Source organism: Rhinopithecus roxellana, chromosome 8, assembly GCF_007565055.1.
Source record: "Rhinopithecus roxellana isolate Shanxi Qingling chromosome 8, ASM756505v1, whole genome shotgun sequence".
NCBI classification, from domain to species: domain Eukaryota; kingdom Metazoa; phylum Chordata; class Mammalia; order Primates; family Cercopithecidae; genus Rhinopithecus; species Rhinopithecus roxellana.
Window position 1 is genome coordinate 129,925,958 of NC_044556.1, and position 21,550 is coordinate 129,947,507.

Here is a 21,550-nt window from a genome sequence, read left to right on the forward strand (position 1 = left end):
CGTTTCCAGACTTTTGAGTGCATTCTTGTCAAATCCCCAGCTTGTTTTCTCAGCCCGGGGTGAAATGCGCAGCCAAAAGGCCCAATGAGCGTCAAAGGGAAAGGGCAGGAGTGGTCTCTTCTGCGGGTATACCTTGGCTCCTCCCGAGTCCTACGAGTTTAAACTTCGCCACGCCAAACATGGCTTCCTCGCGGTTCCGCTCCTTGTTTTATCTCGCTCCCACCTTCGGCCACACTCAACATGGCCCTAACCGAAGGTTGGCATTCCTGTGGCACTGTCTCAGGACAGTTCTCGCGAGGTTTGCCTGGGCCCGACTGTTCCCGCCCTGCCTCGCGCCGCCGCCACAGCCACTGCCGCTGGCGCCGCTCCTCCTCCGTGTCAGTTGTTGGGCTGTAATGGCGACTGGGCCGCCCCCGCCGAAGTGACTCCCGGGCGGGGGAGCGGGGCCAGACCTGCGCCAGAGGGAACTGCAGAGAGCCGCAGCTCGGGGGGTGGCTTGCCGTAGGGGAGGGGAGGCAGCCTTTTCGCCTCGTCTTCCTTCCCAGCGGACCGGCGGATCCCCGGAGCCGGTGCGAGGCGGGCACCCGGTGCGTCCCCGGAGCGGGGAGGCCAGGCCGGGCAGCCCTGGGGCCGGTCGGGGCGGCGTCACTGCATCCTCCGCCAGGCCCCGCGGGATGCACCGTGGGAGCCGAGGGCGGAGGCGACACTCTCAGGTGAGCTCCGGTAGGACCTGGCTGAGACGGCGGAGTCTCGCTCACCCTCAACTGTCTCTGTCCGCGGTCCCGGGTCCCCGGTGGCAGCGAGAGAGGCGGGGCCGGGCGCGGAGAGTTTTGGCCCTGCTTGGCGTCCCCCTCGGGGAACCTCCCTGGGTTCTGAGGCTTTTGGGGGACCTAGGTTTCGGGTCCCACCAGTGCCTGCTGAAGACGGAATTTCCTTCCTTACCTGCCAGTATCCTCCCGCCTCCTCTGCCCCTCCTCTAGCCTGCAGAGAGGTAAGATACCTCTAGCCTTTGCTCCCCGGAGAAGTGTTCCTTCTTCATTTGGCGATCATGCATATTTGGGGAGATTCCGGGGACTGACTCCAATGGCAAGGATGATCAGTTTCTGTTCCTTTTCGGTGGGGATCACATTCTCAAGTATAGGGAAAACTTTGATCTACTCTAGTCTAGCGGCTGCTGAAGGTAGTCTACCGGTTTATTCACAGATAATTTGGGAAGAGATTTAAAAAGCTTTATGTTTTGGAAGTTAGCAGTGTTTTCCTCTGCCTTCTTTTAAATGCCGCTCAACATCCAATGTCACAATATATGAATTGGAATTTGCCTGGATTTTAAATTTTGAGATAGAAAGTTGCACATAGGCATAGATTTTAATGTTTTAATGCAGTAGCAAATCTTTCATATGGGAAAAAACAGGTTGTCAGAAATAGTGATCAGTATCCGTGTACTCCACCTGATTGTTTTGTTTTGCTGGTGATCCTTGTTTTGAATTTGGGGAAGTAGTCGTTATCGTTACCATGTTAACGATACCTCCTGCCGTGTATTTGAAGAGTTTTAAAAGAAAGACTATCTTTGGTAGAGCTAGTAACAACCTGAAAAGTTCTGTAGAAACAATGATAAAATACAAAAAGTTGCCCTCCATTCTAAAAATTTCTTAGTTTAAAATATTGTTTTTAAACAAGGAAATGCACTGCTAATGACATGGAATTATGACTTTGAGGGATTAGTTGTTAGACCCATGCTGGAAGTTGCTTCAAAGCCATGGGCATATAATAATTAGTTTCGGTGTGCTAAATTGACAAATTTCATTTAATGTAATAAAATAAATCTGAATCATTTGAACTGTCATTGCATTAAATTTAAGATACTGTAATCTGAAAATAAACTTCAAGCTAGAATACATTATATGTGTGGATAAATACATGCGTATCTCTGTCTCTTCTGTTCATCCTCAGTAGCAGAACTTTGTGTATCTGATGGCAAGTTCTATTTGTAAAAAATTTCGTACATCTGTGAACGAATTTCTTTGATTGTCTGAGATTAATTTGTGTGTATGTCATGTAAGAGCGTTAATACTTAACCAACTTTCTGTGAGGCAATCAATTTATGACTTATAAAGTTTTTGGATTTTTTCCTTCTGCTTCTGATTGTCAGTCTTTTGCTCATTTTATAACACTTCTACCATATTATGAGCAGAAGAAAGGAGATGAAGTCCTGCTGTAATCAATTTTATTTGTTAAATTGCTATAATTTATAGTGGGAGCAAAAAAGAAGTTGTCCAAAATAACTGACATCATTTTTTGGTGTGCTTCTATATACATTATTTTATTTAGTTTTCACAGTGATCTTGTGAAGTAGGTATGGCAGATACCCTTATTTTGCAGTCGTGGAAACTGACACATACGGAAGATCATTTATGTGAATGCCTCTCATTTCTGCAGATAATCTGGGATTAGTTTTATTTTAAAGTAAATATTAATATAGGTACTCTGGTATTTGGCATGATTTTAAAATATAAAAAAATTATTCTATTTTTATTCCTTTTTACATGCTACTTACCCCTTATGCTGATAATCACCAGTTCTTTAAAAACATTAGTATTTTTATAACATTTTGTTAATTATTGACAAGTCATGAATTATAATGGATCACTTTACTTCTTTACGTATATACTTTTTGTTTGAACAAGATTCTTAAAGTGTAGTTCATTTATTGTCTTTCACTTTGTTTGGATACTCAGTTCTGTCATCTTTATTCTTCCAGTCATTTATACTCTTAGTTATGTAAAACAAACGTTCAAGCCACATGATCAGTAACATAACTGAAAAGTAGTAATATCTTGATGATTTTATTGTTGAGACAACTGATGATTTAAAAAGTTAGTTCTCTGTGTATAATTGTGATTGTTATTTTTGCAATGTAAGGCAAACTGAAATAATTTTCCTTATTGACTTTTCCCATGTCAAAAAATTTTAGTGTTATAGTTTAAAAAAAACAACAGATTGCATAGTATTTTTTTCTATATTTTTTTTGTTGTTGTTCATTGTTATCATTTGTGGTTATTTTGAGTTATTCTTTGCCTTTCTCATCTGGTCTGTAAGTTCCATGATGGCAGAGATCCTTTAATCACTACTATGCACCCATTGCCTAGCATATGGTAATATAGTCAACAAATACTAGTTGAAGAAATTGACTAAAGAATGGTCCCAGGATAATATTTTAAATGCAAAACAAAAGACTAGTTCTTAGTTCCTAGGCACACCTCAACTCTTGGGAATATATTCCAGAGATATGCTCAAATTTGCTAGGTAGCAAGGGAATGACAGCCTGGGATTAAAAAGCCACTGGGAATATGCCACAAGTGGAAACTTTATTTACTATTTTAATAATTTGCCTAGGCACTCTGGCAATAGTTATGGTAATTTAAAGGAAATAGAAACTTTAAGACCCTAACCTGTTATACTAGTACTGTAATTATAGGCTTGTAATAGCTTTTAAGTCACTTCTTAATCTCAGCATTGGGAGTTTAAATTCTTCAAGGCCAGCTAGTCCAATTCCCATATTTTATACATAAGAAAACAGAGGGTTGTATAGGGGTGATATCTCATGCATAGTTGATTTCATAACTGGGAGAAGAATCCACTGCACAGCTGCTAAGTCTACATTTGTTTAATATGTCAGATAATTATAAAATCAGAACATAATTGTGATCAACCTGGCAGTCTATTTAGTATTAATTAAAAACTCAAAATGGGCCTTTTTTTTGTGAATCAAAAATGTTAACTAATGAATCTGAACCCTCTCCTTTGTAATTGGGACTATAAATTGATACCATTGAAGCAAACTTCTGGAAGGAAATTTGGCATTTCCTATCAAAATTAAAAGTATATATATTCTTTGATAGAATCATTTCCTGCTTAGGAGTTTATCTTACATAAATTTTAACACAGCACAGGAATTCTTTAAGAATATTTATATTAGCATTATTCCAGGATGTCAATAACTTTTATAAATAATTTTAAAATGTCCTAAATGTCTATTGGTAGGCTAATAGTTAAAAGTCTAGTATATTTATGCTGTGAATTACTATGCAGTTGTTAACAGGTTTCAGGGTATCTATATTTACTTCATGAGCAGCAGCTGAGCATATCCTTCAGCTCCTGGGACCATGCGGTGGACCTTCTGTGTTCAAAACCTAACTGCACCACTTTCTAGCTGTGACTCTTGGTAAATTACTAAAAGTCAGCTATAAATTGGATATACTAGTGGTTCTCATCTTACAGGGGTACCATGAGAATTAAATGAGTTAACACTTATGCCCTAAGTAAGCATTAATAAACTCACGTAAGTGTTTGCTATTACTATTATGTATTGACTTGGAAGAATGTTCATGATATAAAATTGAGTGAAAAAATAAGTTATACTATAGAATATGATTCATTTAAAAAACACATAGACAAATAAATGTAGTTTTGTTTTCATTTTGCATGTGAATAGAAAAAAGGGCTATAAGGACAGACATTAAACCATTAAATATGTGTTATTCCTGAGGGAGTGGATGACTTTTCTTTTTTACTTTAGACAATTTTGTATGGTTTTATTATAAGAATTACTTTCATAATTTTTGAAACTTTTTTCTAAAAAAAATTGAAGTAAATTTTTTCTTCTATTAAATAGTGCTACAAATGTAATTTTGAATGTGATTTTTAGAAATATACACATTTAATCAACAGAGTATCTCATAATTAGGTCCTGTGTCAAAACATTTGTTGATGGAAGGGCCGGGACTTGGTGACTCACGCCTGTAATTCCAGCTCTTAGAGAGGCCGAGGCGAGTGGGTCACTTGAGGTCAGGAGTTTGAGACTGGTCTGGCCAACATGGTGAAACCCGTTTCTTTCTAAAAATACGAAAACTAGCAAGGCATGGTGGCAGGCCTGTAAACCCATCTACTCGGGAGGCTAAGGCAGGAGAATTGCTTGAACCAGGGAGGTGGAGGTTGCTGTGAGCCAAGACTGTGACACTGCCTGGGCAACAGAGCAAGACTCCATCTCAAAACAACCAAACAAACAAAACTTTTGTTGGTTGGGTGCAGTGTCTCATGCCTATAATCCCAGCACTTTGGGAGGCTGAGGCGAGCAGATCACCTGAGATTAGGAGTTTGAGACCAGCTTGGCCAACATAAGGAAATCCCACCTCTACTAAAAATACAAAACTAGCTGGGCATGGTGGCAGGTGCCTGTAATCCCAGCTACTGGGGAGGCTGAGGCAGGAGAATCGCTTGAACCTGAGAGGTGGAGGTTGCAGTGAGCCAGGATTACACCACTGCACTCCAGCCTAGGTGACAGAGTGAAACTCTGTCTCAAAACAGACAGAGAAACATACTTTTGTTGGTGGAAGGTTGAAATTTAGGAAAATCCCTAATAAATATGTTTGTTTTTCTGCTAGCTTTGTAACCTTAAGTCTTATTTCTTAATTTACAAAGTAAACCCGTAGGCTAGATCAGTGTTTCTTAAATCCGGTATCCCTAAACTGTGCACTGAAATAAGTCCTCACTTAATGTTGTCCATAAGTTCTTGGAAACTGCAACTTCTAAGACCCCAAATGCCTTTAATATTAAACATTGAAATAAATGGGACCTATACATACATTTAAGAAATACTAAGAAAAGTCAAGGTAATTATTTACCCACTTATTTCAGTTCAGGATGGCAGGTGGCTGGAACCTGTCTTGGCAAGTAGGGCACAAGATAGGCTGCCATTCCATCGCAGGTAGCATTTACACACACACGCACACACACGCACACGCGCACGCGCATACACACACACACTCACTCAGACGGGGACCATTTAGACATGCCAATTCATGTCAGTTCACCTAATGCGTTCTCCTCTGTGATATGGGAGGAAACTGGAGTATACGGAGAAAAGCCACACAGATGTGGGGAGAACATGCAAACTCATACATAGATGGTAGCCCTGGTGGGGAATCAAAATTTTTTTCTCATCAAAATTGTAAAGAAATGACATTGAATGAAACTATGCTATGGAGGACCTGCTGTACTATGGAGCACCATAGTAACTCACCTGGACACTATGGGATATTTGAGAAATTTTAAGGGAAACGGCAATATTGGATAGCTGTGGGATATTTGACATCTATAGGACACTGCTCAAACTACCAGTTTGAGATACTGCACAAGAGATTGTGTTACCTTTTTTTTTTTGATGACACTGTGTCTTCCAAACGCTAGGTTTTGGGAGGTTGCTGTGATAAAAAGCAAGTACTATGCAAAAATCAGTTTGGAGCAATAAATGAAGGTGGTGATGTCCAAAATGATTTCAAGATTTGAGAACTTGTGCAGTGTCTAGTAGGTACACACATCTTATTAAGTAGTTGTAATTTTGTAATAAAAATATTTCAATTTATACGTATTTTCGAACTGCTATTAAGTTGTTAGGCTAAAAATACTTACTAGGTTGTGAACTTAACTCCTTAGTAAATGGAACTGTTAGGTATTTTTTTGGCCTAGGGGTTTCATGATTAAAAAAAAAAACAAAAAACTGGCATACTGAGGGGTCTGTGAACTGAGAGAGTTTAGGAACCTCTTGAACTTTTGACCAGGACACCTACAGTAAGAAATATATTTTCCATGTTCTGTGCTCCCAGAGGTTGATTTTTTTACATTTACCTTTATTTTTTATTTTTTTAAATAAAACGAACAGACATGTGTTATATGTGTATGTGTATATATATAATGAAACAAAAGTTTCACTTTTTAAAGTTTTACTTTAAAAAGCCCTCATGGCCAGGCATGGTGGCTCATACCTGTAATCCCTGCACTTTGAGAGGCTGAGGCAGGCGGATCACTTGAGGTCAGGAGTTCAAGACCATCCTGGCCAACATGGTGAAATACCATTTCTACTAAAAATACAAAAAAATTAGCTTGGCATGGTGGCACGCACCTGTAATCCCAGCTACTCGGTAGGCTAAGGCAGGAGAATCACTTGAACCTGGGAGGTTGAGGTTGCAGTGAGCCGAGATGGCGCCACTGCGTGCCAGCCTGGGCAACAGAGAGACTCTGTCTCAAAAATAAAATAAAATAAGATAAGATAAAATCCCTCACTACTTTCAATACACCTGATATTTGCAAATCAATCCTATATAGTTCCATTAATAAAATGCTAGCTCCAGTCCACCACATTGTTTTGTGTTATTTTAACCTGCTAATGGGTCATGACGACATACTTGAAAACACGAGTATGGTTGACTTCTAATGTCCAGCTTTAATACGGTTTGTTTCTCTGATTAGTAATAAATGAAGTTAGACTACACTTCAGCTTTTATTTTAGATTTGGGTTTCAGGGGGGGATACATGTGCAGGTTCGTTACATGGGTATATTGCATCATGCTGAGGTTTGGACTTCTATTGAACCTATTTTTGGACTTCTATTGAACCTATCACTAAAATAGTGAAACTATTACCCCTTACCCCTCACTTCCCACTTTTTTTTTTTTTTTTTTTTTTGAGACAGAGTCTTGCCCTGCCATCCAGGCTGGAGTGCAGTGGCTTGATCTAGGCTCATTGCAACTTCCGCCTCCCAGGTTTAAGTGATTCTCCTGCCTCAGCCTCCTGAGTAGCTTGGACTGCAGGTATGAGCCACCACACCTGGCTAATTTTTTGTATTTTTAGGAGAGATGGGGTTTCATCCTGTTGGCCAGGCTGGTCGTCAACTTGTGAGCTCAAGTGATCTGCCCACCTTGGCCTCCCAAGCTGGGATTACAGGCGTGAGCCACCCATGCCGGGCCCTTTCCCACTTTTGGAATCCACAGTATCTTGTTTTCATCTTTATGTCTATATTTACCCATTGTTTAGACCCCACTTATAAGTGAGAACATGTGATACTTGATTTTCTGTTTCTGCATTAATTTGCTTAGGATAATGGCCTCCAGCTGCATCCATGTTGCTCCAAAGGACATGATTTCATTCATTTTTGTGGCTACATAGTGTTCCATTGTGTATACATACCACATTTTCTTTATCTAATCTACTGGGGTTTTGTTTGTTTGTTTTTTTGTTTTGTTTTGTTTTTGAGACAGAGTCTTGCTCTGTCGCTCAGGCTGGAGTGCAGTGGCCTGATTTTGGCTCACTGCAACCTCTGCCTCCCGGGTTCAAGCGATTCTCCTGCCTCAGCCTCCTGAGTAGCTGGGATTATAGGTGCGCGCCACCACGCCTGGCTGATTTTTCTATGTTTAATAGAGATGGGTTTCACCATGTTGGTCAGGCTGGTCTCGAACTCCAGACCTCGTGATCTGCCCACCTCAGCCTCCCAAAGTGCTGGGATTACAGGCTCCCAGCCTATCTAATCTACTGTTGATAGGTACTTAGGTTGATTCCATGACTTTGCTATTATGAATAGTGCTGTGATAAACATACTAGTGCAGTGTCTTTTTGATAGAATGATTTCTTTTCCTTTGGGTAGGTACCTAGTAGTGGGAATTCTGGGTCTAATGATAGTTCTAAGTTCTTCGAGAAATCGCCATACTCTTTTCCACAGGGGTTGAACTAATTTACATTCCCACCAGCAGTGTCTGTTGCTCACTTTTTAATGGAGTTATTTGTTATTTTCTTGTTCATTTGTTTATGACTCCTTGTAGATTCTGGATCTGAGTCCTTTGTCACATGTATAGTTTGCAAATATTGTTTTCTCATTCTTTAGGTTACCTCTTTACTTTGTTGATTCTTTTGCTATGCAGAAGCTTTTTAGTTTAATTAAGTCTTGTTTATCAATTTTTGTTTTGTTGCATTTGCTTTTGAGGTTTTAGTCATAAATTCTTTGCCTAGGCCAATGTGCAGAAGAGTTTTTTTCTAGGTTTTTAAAAAATAGGATCTTTATAGTTTGAGGTTTTATGTTTAAGTCTTTAATACATCTTGAGTTAATTTTTGTATGTGGTGAAAGGTAGGGGTCCAGTTTCATTCTTCTGTATACGCTAGCCAGTTTTTTTTTGTTTTTGTTTTTTTGGAGTTTTTTTTTTTTTTTTTTTTTTTTTTTTTTAGCACTGTTTATTGAATAGGTATCCTTTCCCCATTTTTGCTTTTGTCAGCTTTGTTCAAGATCAGCTGGTTATAGGTGTGTGGCTTTATTTCTGGGTTCTCTATTCTGTTACATTGATGTATGTGTCTGTTTTTGTATTGGTAACATGCTGTTTTGGTTAGTATAGCCTTGTAGTACAGTTTGAAGTTGGGTAATGTGATGCCACTGTGTTCTTTTTACTTGGCTATTCAGGCTCTTTTTTGGTTCCATATGAATCTTAGAATTGTTTTTTCTAATTTGTGAAAAATGATGTTGCTAATTTGATGGGAATAGAATTTTTAGATTGTTTTGGGCAGTATGGTCATTTAAATATTGATTCTTCCAATCCGTGAGCCTGGAATGTTTTTCCATTTGTTTGTGTCATCTGTTATTTCTTTCATTAGTGTTTTGTAGTTCCCCTTGGAGCAATCTTTCACCTCCCTGGTTAAGTTTATTCCTGGATATTTTATTTTTCATGTGGCTGTTATAGATGGGATTGCATTTTTGATTTGATTCTCAGCTTGAACATTATTGGTGTGTAGAAATGCCACTGACTGTTGTACGTTGATTTTGCATCCTGAAACTTTACTGGTCTTTTTCTTAGATCTAGAGTTTTTTGAAGGACTCTTTAGGATTGAACAGAGATAATTTGAGTTTCTCTTTTCCTATATGGATGGCTTTGTTTTTAAATTTTAATTTTCTGCCTGATTCCTATGGGTAGGACTTCCAGTATTATGTTGAATAGGAGTCGTAAGAGTGGACATCCTTGTCTTGTTTCAGTTCATAGAGGGGATAGGATGCTTCTGACTTTTGTCTATTCAGTGTGATGTTGATTTTTTTGGAATAGTTTGAGTAAGATTGATACCAGCTCTTCATTTGTCTGGTATAATTTGGCTGTGAATGCATCTGATCCAGGGCTTTTTTCGGTTTGTAGATTTTTTTTTTTTTATAACTGATTCAATTTTGTAAATCGTTATTGATCTGTTCGGGATTTCATCTTCTTCCTGGTTCAGTCTTGGGAGGTTGTGTGTTCCCAAGAATTTATCCATTTCCTCTGGTTTTCCTAGTTTGTGCGCATAAAGATGTTCATAGTAGTCTCTGAGGCTCTTTTGTGTTTCTGTGGTACGAGTTCTGTCACCTTTGTCATTTCTGATTATGCTTCTTAGGATCTTCTCACTTTTTTTTTTTAAAATTTACCTAGAGGTTTATCTATCTTGCTTATCCTTTCAAAGAACTAACTTTGTTTTGTTGATCCTTTGTATTTTTTTTTAATGGTATCAGTTAATTTAGTTCTGCTCTGATCTTAGTTACTTCTTTGTTTTCTGCTAGCTTTGGGTTTAGTTTGTTCTTGTTTTTCTGGTTCCTTTAAGTTCAACATTAAGTTGTCAATTTGATATCTTACTCTTTTTGATGTAGGCACTTAGTGCTATAAACGTTCCCCTTAACATTGCTTTTGCTGTATCCCAGAGGTTTTGGTATGTTTGTTTTTCTATTTTCATTTGTTTCGAAGAATTTTTTTATTTCTGCCTTAATTTGTTGTTTTTTTTTTGTTTTGTTTTGTTTTGTTTTTTGAGACGGAGTCTTGCTCTGTCCCCCAGGCTGGAGTGCAGTGGCTGGATCTCAGCTCACTGCAAGCTCCGCCTCCCGGGTTTACGCCATTCTCCTGCCTCAGCCTCCTGAGTAGCTGGGACTACAGATGCCTGCCACCTCGCCCAGCTAGTTTTTTGTATTTTTTAGTAGAGACGGGGTTTCACCGTGTTAGCCAGGATGGTCTCGATCTCCTGACCTCGTGATCCGCTCGTCTCGGCCTCTCAAAGTGCTGGGATTACAGGCTTGAGCCACCGCACCCGGCTAATTTGTTGTTTAACCAAAAGTTAGTTAGGAGTGAGTTGTTTAGTTTCCATGTATTTGTGGTTTTCAGAATTCCTTTTGGTGTCAATTTCTTATTTTATTCTACTGTAGTCTGATAATATGCTTGACATGATTTCATTTTTTAAGAATGTATTGAGACTTGCTTTATGACTGAGCTTGTGGTCCATCTTAGAGAATGTTCCATGGGTAGATGAGACTGTATATTCTGTGATTTTTAGGTACAGCATTCTGTAGAAGTCTGTTAGGTCCCTTTGGTCAAGTGTCTAAGTCCAGAGTTTCTTTGTTAGTTTTTTACTTTGACGTTCTGTTTCTAATGTATATAGACACATACATTTACAAATGGAAATCTCCTTTATAGATGTAAATTTCATTTACAAAAGGATTTCAGAATAGCCAGCTAAATGCCAGAAAAGTGTATTTTAATTGCACAGGTGATCTTTTTTCTTTTTTTTTTTTGAGATGGAGCCTGACTCTTGTCACCCAGGCTGGATGGAGTGCAGTGGCGTGATCTTGGCTTACTGCAACCTCCACCTCCCGGTTCTCCTGTCTCAGCCTCTTGAGTAGCTGGGATTACAGGCACCTGCCACCACACCCGGCTAATTTTTGTTTGTACTTTTAGTAGAGACGGGTTTTACCTTGTTGGCCAGGCTGGTCTCGAACTCTTGACCTCGGGTGATCCACCCGCCTCGGCCTCCCAGAGTGCTGGGATTACAGGCATGAGCCACTGTGCTCGGCCTACGGGTGATCTTTTTAACCTAGCTACTATTTCTTAGGTGAAATTACTAAATTCAGGATGGAGCCCATTAAGGAATAGGGCAAAGAAAGCCTTCTCTGTACCTGGACTCAGCGTGAATAGATCTGAAAAAGGAGGAAGCTTACTTTACCTGACAGCCTACCTTTTATAAACACTATCTAGGATAACTTTCTTTTCACCTTCAGGGAAGAGTAGTAACAGAGCCGAAAGGTTAGCAGATTTAATTTTTCTTATCAATTAGTTGCTTAAGCTTTTTATTTGCCTTCTACAAACAGTCTTTTTTTTAAAAGCAATAAAAATATTGAAATCTTTTTAGAAGCTTCTGCACACCAACAGGCATCCCTAGATGAAACTGATTTGGGAGCCCTCATTTTCAAATGTACTTCTTAAAGTGCAGTGTTCCTTTGGAATGTACCGTTGTGATTTTAAATTACCTTAAGTAAGATTTCACCACCATTTTTGTAAGCATTTGCTGCTTCTGGGACCTAACAATACTGCATGTATAAGCTGGAAGGTATAGTACTCAGGTCTTAGAAATTAAGGATCCCATTTTTGGCCAGGCGCGGTGGCTCAAGCCTGTAATCCCAGCACTTTGGGAGGCCGAGACGGGCGGATCACGAGGTCAGGCGATCGAGACCATCCTGGCTAACACAGTGAAACCCCGTCTCTACTAAAAAGTACAAAAAACTAGCCGGGTGAGGTGGCAGGCGCCTGTAGTCCCAGCTACTCGGGAGGCTGAGGCAGGAGAATGGCGTAAACCCGGGAGGTGGAGCTTGTAGTGAGCTGAGATCCGGCCACTGCACTCTAGCCTGGGCGACAGAGCCAGACTCCGTCTCAAAAAAAAAAAAAAAAGGATCCCATTTTTACCTTGAATAGTGGCTTTGGCTCTCGGATCCCCTTGGTCAACTTAGCTAATGATTTTTCCCTCCCTGAGCATGCAAGAAAAAGAAATAAAGGGGGCTAGAACACACAAATCTTTGCAAATTTCTGAAAGCTGAAATTGGTACCCCCTCAGTATTACCATTTAAACTAATTTCTGTCTAAACCAGCCAGACATTCTGAGGCCTCTAACTAGATCCAAGACAGTTAGATGCAGTTGGATCCTGGACCCAGTCCAGTTTCTGTTGTAACTTCCAAACCTAGTTTGGATCAGAAATTTGCTCAAACTCGGATAGCTCAAATGCACACCCATGGAGCTTCAGAATCTGAGAGAGAACTTACCCACAATCTCCAGTGGCTTTGAGAGAGCAGTGGACAAAATGAGTCCAGTGGGTACCTTGCTTTGTCACTTGGTGTTCTTGGGAGTTGCTAGAAGCTTTAGTTTGGATCCCACTTCTGACACCATCTATTAAAATAAAAACCTTAGACAAATTAAATTTAACAGAATTTGATTGAGCAGAGAACAGTTCATAAATCAGCCAGCTTCCAAACCAGAATAGGTTCAGAGAGGCTCCTTAGACTACCCTTTATACAATAGATCATCTCTGAAAATGTGTATAGTTGCTACATTTTTGTATGATAAGTTATTAAATGTTATAGAGCAATAATGATGTAAAGAAGACCTTTGTACAAATAGAAGGATATTCTTCCAAAGAGAAAATCTGATTTATCTTTGATTAGTTTGGGTTTCGGTGATTTTTTAAAAAGCCATTTATAGTTTTTGTTGTTGTTAGTGGGCTTGTAGAAGTTGTTTCTGGAATTGTGGCACCTTCCTTTTTAAAAACTATATCTAAAAATCATTGATGAGTAATAGTAATAGCACTGGCCATAATTTAATAGGTTTCATTTCTTTTCTTTTCTTTTTTTTTTTTTTTGAAACTGAGTCTCACTCTGTTGCCCAGGTGGGAGTACAGTAACGCGATCTTGGCTCCCTGCAACCTCCGCCTTCCAGGTTCAAGCAGTTCTGTCTCAGCCTTCCAGGTAGCTGGGATTACAGACATGCACCACTACATCCAGCCAATTTTTGTATTTTTAATAGAGACGGGGTTTCACCATGTTGGCCAGGCTGGTCTCAAACTCCTGACCCCAGGTGATCTGCCTGCCTCGACCTCCCAAAGTGCTGGTATTACAGGTGTGAGCCACCGGGCCCTACTGGCTTCATTTCATTCATGATTTCATGTCTAAATTTTAAAAGTGAAAATATTTTATGAAAGAATTTCTTTTTAATTTTGAGATTGTTTTAAAATATAAAATACATATGCACATGTATACTTATTTTTTTAAAGTTTTACCATGTAAGATATTTTCTGTTTAGGAATGTCTAACCTTTTCATGTTGTATAAAATACCTGGCTTCATATGTGTATTTGTGCCTGTTTGCTTTGAAGAATTGGATTCTGAGACTTATCAGTGTCATTTGGCAAACAGGTCTGGAGCACTCAGTGTGGCTATATACTGTGCATGAACTAGGGATATAAAGAGGAATAAGGCCAGGTGTGGTGGCTCATGCCTATAATCCCAGCACTTTGAGAGGCCAAGGCGGGTGCATCACCTGAGGTCAGGAGATCGAGACCAGCCTGGCCAACATGGCGAAACCCCATCTCTATTAAAAATACAAAAATTAGTTGGGCTTGGTGGTGCGTGCCTGTAATCCCAGCTAACTAAGGAGGCTGAGGCAAGGGAATCACTTGATCCTGGGAGGTGGAGGTTGCAGTGAGCCGAGATTGCGCCACTGCACTCCAGCCTGGATAACAAGAGAAAGACTCTGTCTCAAAAAAAAAAAAAAAATAATAAAATAAAGGAATAAACTATCTCCACAGTTTTATGTAAGAGACAGATATGTCAATAATAGTACAGAGGAGTAAAGAGAATTGATAAAATTCTGTGAATGGATTCATAAAGAGGAAGCAAGTATACTGCATTAAGGAGTCATTAAAGGCTTCCAATGAAAGAAAAATTGTTTCCATTTCCTTAAACAGCCTCTCAGTGACTAAGTTATTGAATGTAGAAGGAGACTTTTGAAAATGATCTTGCTTTCCATGCTGCCCAGAGAGGGGTGCCTACAGTGTTGTTCTGGATTCCCATTGTAACTTAAAGGGAAACGTTTACAATATCCAGAGGCCTAGATGTCCTGCAAATGAAGGAGGAGGATGTCCTTAAGTTCCTTGCAGGAGGAATCCACTTAGGTGGCACCAGCCTTGACTTCCAAATGGAACAGTACATCTATAAAAGGAAAAGTGATGGCATCTGGATCATAAATCTGAAGAGGACCTGAAAGAAGCTTCTGCTGGCAGCTCATGCCATTGTTACCTTTGAAAACCCTGCTGATGTCAGCGTCATATTCTCCAGAAATACTGGCCAGAAGGCTGTGTTGAAGTTTGCTGCTGCCACTGGAGCCACTCCAATTGCTGACCGCTTTACTCCTGGAACCTTCACTAACCAGATCCAGGCTGCCTTCCGGGAGCCACGGCTTGTGCTGGTTTGACCACCAGCCTCTCACTGAAGCATCTTAGGTTAACCTACCTACCATTGCTCTGTGTAACACAGATTCTCCTTTGCGCTGTGTGGACATTGCCATCCCATGCAACAGTAAGGGAGCTCACTCAGTGGGTTTGATGTGGTGGGTGCTGGCCCAGAAAGTTCTGTGCATGTGTGGCACCATTTCCCGTGAACACCTGTGGGAGGTCATGCCTGATCTCTACTTCTGCAGAGATCCTGAAGAGACTGAAAAAGCAGAGCAGGCTGCTGCTGAAAAGGCTGTGACCAAGGAAGAATTTTAGGGTGAATGGACTATGTCAGCACCTGAGTTTAACACTACTCAGCCTGAGGTTGCAGACTGGTCTGAGGGCATGCAGGTGCCCTCTGTGCCTATTCAGCAGTTCCCTACTAAAGACTGGAGTGCTCAGAAGACTGGTCTACAGCTCCCACTGCTTAGGCCACTGAATGGGTAGGAATAATCACTGAATAGTCTTAAGCTGTTCTTGCATGGACTCTTAAGCAACATGGAAATGGAGTTGATGGAAAATTAACAGCAGTTTCTAAAAAAGGCAAAAAGAAATTATTTCTTTTTTCCTTGGAGTTTTCCTCAAAAAGTGATCAATGTGTCTGCTTTAAAAAAAGAATTCAGAAGCAGAAGCTGGGCGTGGTGGTGTGTGCTGTAATTCCAGCTGCTTGGGAGGCTGAAGTGGGAGGATTGCTTGAGCCCAGGAATTCAACAAGACTAGCCTGGGCAATATAATGAGACCCTGTCTTCAAAAAAAATAAAAATAAAAAATATATACACTGAAAAATCTACTTCCTGTCCTGGACCCTCACTTCCTCTCATTGGAGTTAACCAATATTAACTTTCCTATGTATAAGGGAAAATTCTGTAGTGAAACTTTTATACTTTTAGGCAAAAAATAATCCTGACTTGCAAACTGTAAGACTCCTTTTTGTAGATATATTCCTTGATATTAATTTAGAAAAGTACTCAGGATAACTAGATAGTAAGCAAAAGTGTAGGCCTATTTTTAGGGCTCCCCCCTTCTTTTGGTTATTCCTGGTCCTGTTTGCTGCCCTCAACTCTCCTAAAGTAAAAATCTATGGGTGTCTTGTTTACGAAGTTTAACTCTTTGTTTCATCAGGGTGGGGCATTGTGTTCTCTTTTATCCTTACTCTGCCTCCTATGCTGCAAAGGCCAAAGTAGTACTAATGTTACATAGTAACTTCTGGATTTCCTGGATTACAGTAAGTCACTCAGTTTTTGTAAAAGTAGTTGTTGAGGTTTATATTTTGTAAGTAGAAACATGTCAGGCTAAATTCTCAGGTTAGTGGTATATTAGACTATGTTATGGGAGTGTTGGTTATTCTGGAATTTACTTGGAACAGTGTAATAGATCTGAGTTATAACTGAGTATTTTCGACTTTTTTGTCTGCTGGTCCTTACTAAATTTACTATTTGTCCATTTTATGTTGAGGATAGATAGTAGGAATATTGCAGACTCTTCTTTTTCTTAATCTTTCAGAGAGAGGTGATTGTTATATAGGATCTGATATAGATGAGAGAACTGAAATGTAGCAAAGATATGGGAAATATTCTCTCTAAGAGCCAGAATGAAGTCATTTGTTTCATCTTTTATCCCTTAATGCCTGGCACTTAGTAGGAGGCCAATAAATATTGAGCAAAATGAAACTATGTGATTGAATGAAAACACTGTCAATACATGTGAAACAAAAATTTGCTGTTAGAAGATAATTGAGAATTGGCTATTTCACAATGTCATCTTATATCTTACTTGTGTATACACACCACAGGTATAGATCATTGTTTCGCAAATGTTTTGGTATTAAGACCGCCTCATACACTTGAGTTATGAAAGACTCAAAAAGATTTTGTTCATGTGGGATTTCTCTATTGATGTTTACTGTATTTGAAATTTTCAATGTACTTGTTTATTTAAAATAATGATAAACATATTGCATGTTAAAATAATAACTTTCTGTTGTTGCTGTTGTTTTCTTTCTTTTTTTTTTTTTTTTTGAGACAGAGTCTTGCTCTGTTGCCCAGGCTGAAGTGCAGTGGCGCAATCTCGGCTCATTGCAACCTCTGCCTCCTGGATTTAAGCAATTCTCCTGCCTCAGCCTCCCAGGTAGCTGGGACTAGGCACATGCCACCACACCCGGCTAATTTTTGTATTTTTAGTAGAGACTGGGTTTCACCATGTTGGCCAGGCTGGTCTCGAACTTCTGACCGCAGGTGATCTGCCTGCCTCGACCTCCCAAAGTGCTGAGATTATAGGCATGAATCACTGCGCCCTGCCTTGTTTTGTTTTTAAGACAGGGTCTCACCCCGTTGCCCTGGCTGGAGTGCAGTAGTGCAATCATAGCTTGCTGCAATCTTGACCTTTAAGGCTCAAGTGATCCTCCAACCTCAAGCTTCTTAGTAGCTGCGACTACAGGTGCATGCCACCACACCTGGCTAATTAAAATAAATTTTTTTGTAGAGACTGGGTCTCACTATGTTGTCCAGGCTGGTCTTGAACTCTTGGACTCAAACAATCCTCCTATCTTGGCCTCCCAAAACGCTGGGATTACAGGCGTGACCTGGGCTTAACATTTTTAAATGAAAAATAACTAACTGTATCTCAACAGTAAAAAGCAGTGAGTGGCATTGTTTGACATTTTTCAACTCTTTTTAATGTCTGTTTTAATAGAAGACATCTGGATTCTCATATCTGCTTCTGTCTGCATTCAGTCTGCTGTGATATCATATGTCATGTGGCCTTTGGAAAACTCCATTATACATTCATAAGAGAATAAGAATAAAAAAGACAAAGTCTTAATATTATTATGTAAGTAGTTTTGATTTCAAAGACGCTTCCTGAAAGAGTGTGAGAGACCCTCAAAGATCCTTGAACCACACTTTGAGAACTGGTAGTACAGATTATAAATTCAGAGTAGAAAAGAACCTTACAGGTCATATGGTCATCTCTTCTTGAGGTCACCTTTTCTTGTAGTTGTTTCTGGTTTATGCAGCTGGATTACTGAGATAAGGAATACCTCATTTGTTTTTTGTGGGATAATCGGGGATGGTGAGTTTGATGTGCCTTTCAGATTTCTAAATAAGCAGTTTGATATGTGGGTTAGGATATCAGATGTAAAATCTGGTGTTTTGGTAGTCATTGGCATGTAGGTGGTTTTGAAAGCCTTTTGCAAGAGTGAGGTTGCCCAGCGAGAGAGTATAGTGTTAGAAGCAAAAAAGCTGAAGGTCAAATCCTTCTGAGCTTCAAGGTTTAAAAGACATATAGAGAAAGACTAGTAAAGGAGACTGAGAAAGAGAACTAGAGAAGTGGGAAAATGTATGTATTGTATGTCTGGAGTGTAGTGTATAGAAGTCAAGGGAAAAGAGTGCTGTTGTTGTTGTTGTTGTTGTTGTTGTTTTGTTTTTTTGAGATGGACTCTCACTGTGTCACCCAGGCTGGAGTGCAGTGATGCGATCTCAGCACCCTGCAACCTCCAACTCCCTGGTTCAAGCGATTCTCTTGCCTCAGCCTCCTGAGTAGCTGGGATTACAGGCACGCACCACCGCACCTGGCTGAAAAGAGTGTTTTTAGAGAATGGTCAGTTGTAAGGAAGCTGCCAGGAGGTCAAGGTCAAGTAGATTGAGGATTGAAAATACCCATTGATTTGGAGACGAAGAGGTTTTGGTGATTTTAATGAGAGTTGTGGAGAAATGGGGATGGCAACCACATTGGAATTGCTTGAAGAGTCAAGAGTCTAAATGGACACTGAGTGTATTCAACTTTTTTTTTTTTTTTTTTTGGGGACAGAGTCTCACTCTGTTGCCAGGCTGGAGTGCAGTGGTGCGATCTCGGCTCACTGCAAGCTCCGCCTCCTGGGTTCACGCCATTCTCCTGCCTCAGCCTCCCAGGTAGCTGGGACTACAGGCGCCCCACCACCATGCCCGGTTAATTTTTTTGTATTTTTAGTAGAGACGGGGTTTCACTGTGTGAGCCAGGATGGTCTCGATCTCCTGACCTCATGATCCACGCACCTCGGCCTCCCAAAGTGCTGGGATTACAGGTGTGAGCCACCGCACCCGGCCCCAGTAGGCACAAAATTTTTAACAAGGCAAATATGTTTGCTAAGTTGTAGCTAATAATTAGCAGTGGTACCCCTCTAGTAATTTCTGCAAATAATCTATGTACATTATTCCCTTTTAAGAAACACTAACATTTTTTGTAAAGTTGAAGCCATAGACCTAGTAGTCAGTGTTTGCTTTGAGTGGGTAGCTGAGAGAAATGTCTTTCCTTCTGAGTAGTTTCTGCTGTTCAGTGAATCTAGATGGCAGTGTTTCATTTGTTCCAGTTTAACTGTTAATCACCCTGTTCGTGTCAGTGAGTGTATAAATGAGTATCCAGTAGCATTTATATGTATTTGTTATACTTTTTTTTAGTGTAATCATAATTAGGCTTTTACTTGGTGATAGAGCAGTAGCATTATCTTTTACTCCAGTTTTCTGATTTATTGCACGTTAATGATGACATGCTTTTATCAAATGGCTCCCATTATTTCCATGACATCATATATTTAGCTTATACGACTACCTGTAGCGCTTTTCTTTGCCCTGTTATCAGCAGGTCAAATTTTGTGTGTGTGTTCCTTGTAATTTGTTTTGCTATATATTCTTACAGGCTACTTGCAAAATAGTATGTGAATTTCATTTCCTCATTTTTAATTTCTTTTCATTTTCTATTTTTTCAGTTTCTTTTTTCCCCCCTCATTTACTGCCATAGGATAAATATGTTAATTGTTCCTCTTTCTTTCTTAGGAGTGGTTTTGCAGCCTGGCCCTTTAACTGCTTCTTCTGCTTCTGAGATCATGTTTCTTAACACTACTGTTGACCCATCATACCTCATCCTTCCACTGGCAGCCCTGCCTTTGATTCTCCTTTATTTTTTTCTGTTTAAATGGAGCTCATAACAGCTTCTAATGCTGTCGTTTGTTCATTTGTTCATTGAAGGTTCTGTTGATCTCTAGATGAGTTAAGAAGATACAGTCCTTAAGGACCACACAACCTTGTGGGGAGACTGATACATATATACTATTTGTAGCTCTATTATAGCACTCATTATATTGTATACTATTTGTTTATGTGTGTATCTCCTTTACTTGATTATGAGCCTTAAGTGCTCAATGAATGTTCATTGAATGAATGAATTATGTATAATGTATGTATGTGTGTATATGTATATAATGATAAGAACTATGAAAAATGAGCAGAGGCCAGCCATGGTAGCTCATGCCTGTATTCCCAGTGCATTGGGAGGCCAAGGCTGGAGGATTGCTTGAGGCCAGGATTTGAAGAACAGCCTGGGCAACAAAAGAGACCTGTCTGTAAAAAAAATAAGGTAAATTAGTTGTACATGGTGGCACATGCCTGTAGTTCTAGCAACACAGGAGGCTGAGGCAAGTGGATCGCTTGAGCCCAAGAGTTTCAGGCTACAGTGAACCATGATTGCACCACTGTACTCCATCCTGGGTGACACAGCAAGACCCTGTCTCTAAAAAAGAAAAAAAAAAGAAAAGGAAAAAATGAAAAGAGTACTATAGGAAACAGAGAAGTACTAATTGAAGTACTAATTTTATTAAGAGCCAGTTTGGAAAAGATTTATAGGAGATGACATCAGAGTTTGGCTTTGAAGGGCATTCTTGCCAGAGAAAATTTAGGAAAAGACAGTGTGGAGATAATGAAATGTTCTGGATATTCAAAGAATGTACTGTAGATATACCTATTCGACAGGAAAGTAGTTACACAGTTTTGCTTAAAAAAAAATAAAAGGTGAGACTGTAAATTAATGTTGTGAAGGTCTCCAAGTGTCCATCATGCTAAGGAGTTTGGAGCTCTGTCCCATAAATGATAGTCATTGAAGAGTTATAAAATCAGAATTGCTAGGTTCTGTTTTAGAATGATAACTTAGATTGCAGTATGGAGAATGGATTTAGGAGCAGGATAATTTAGGAGGCTTTTACCATAATTTAAGCTAAAGATGATGCTTTGAACAGAGGCAAGGGGAAGAAAGAAAAATTAGAGAAACATCTTAAATTTTTTTTTTTTACAAACAGCTTTATGTATGAGGCATATTTTACATATCATAATAGAGAAACAACTTAAAGGTATAAATGATATGGTAACTAAGTATATGATGGAATGTGGGAGAGACAGGAATGTCAAAGATGAGCTGGATGCATGTTAATCCAATTTATTAAGAGTACAAGAAGAAAATTTTGAAGATAGATGATAATGAATTTATTTGGTTTTGAACATGAAAAATTTGAGGTGCCAATGGTACTTGGAGATAGACATCAAATAGACTGAAAACTTGCATCTAGAGCTCAGAAATAGATCTGAGGAAGAAATACAACATTTAGGAAATA

The 21,550-nt window shown here is 39.6% G+C and overlaps 1 protein-coding gene and 1 pseudogene across 4 annotated transcripts in view; both read left to right on the top strand.

Annotated features, from left to right (window-relative positions):
* Positions 1–329: 329 nt before the first annotated feature.
* CEP350 (centrosomal protein 350) overlaps positions 330–21,550 on the top strand; it is a 167,876-nt gene continuing 146,655 nt past the window's right edge. For all 4 annotated transcript variants that reach the window (XM_010375655.2, XM_030935149.1, XM_030935150.1 and 1 more), the window contains exon 1: positions 330–713. The gene's annotated coding sequence lies outside the window, so the exon portion shown is untranslated. The remainder of the gene's footprint in view (positions 714–21,550) is intronic.
* Positions 13,240–15,411, top strand: LOC115899010 (annotated as a pseudogene).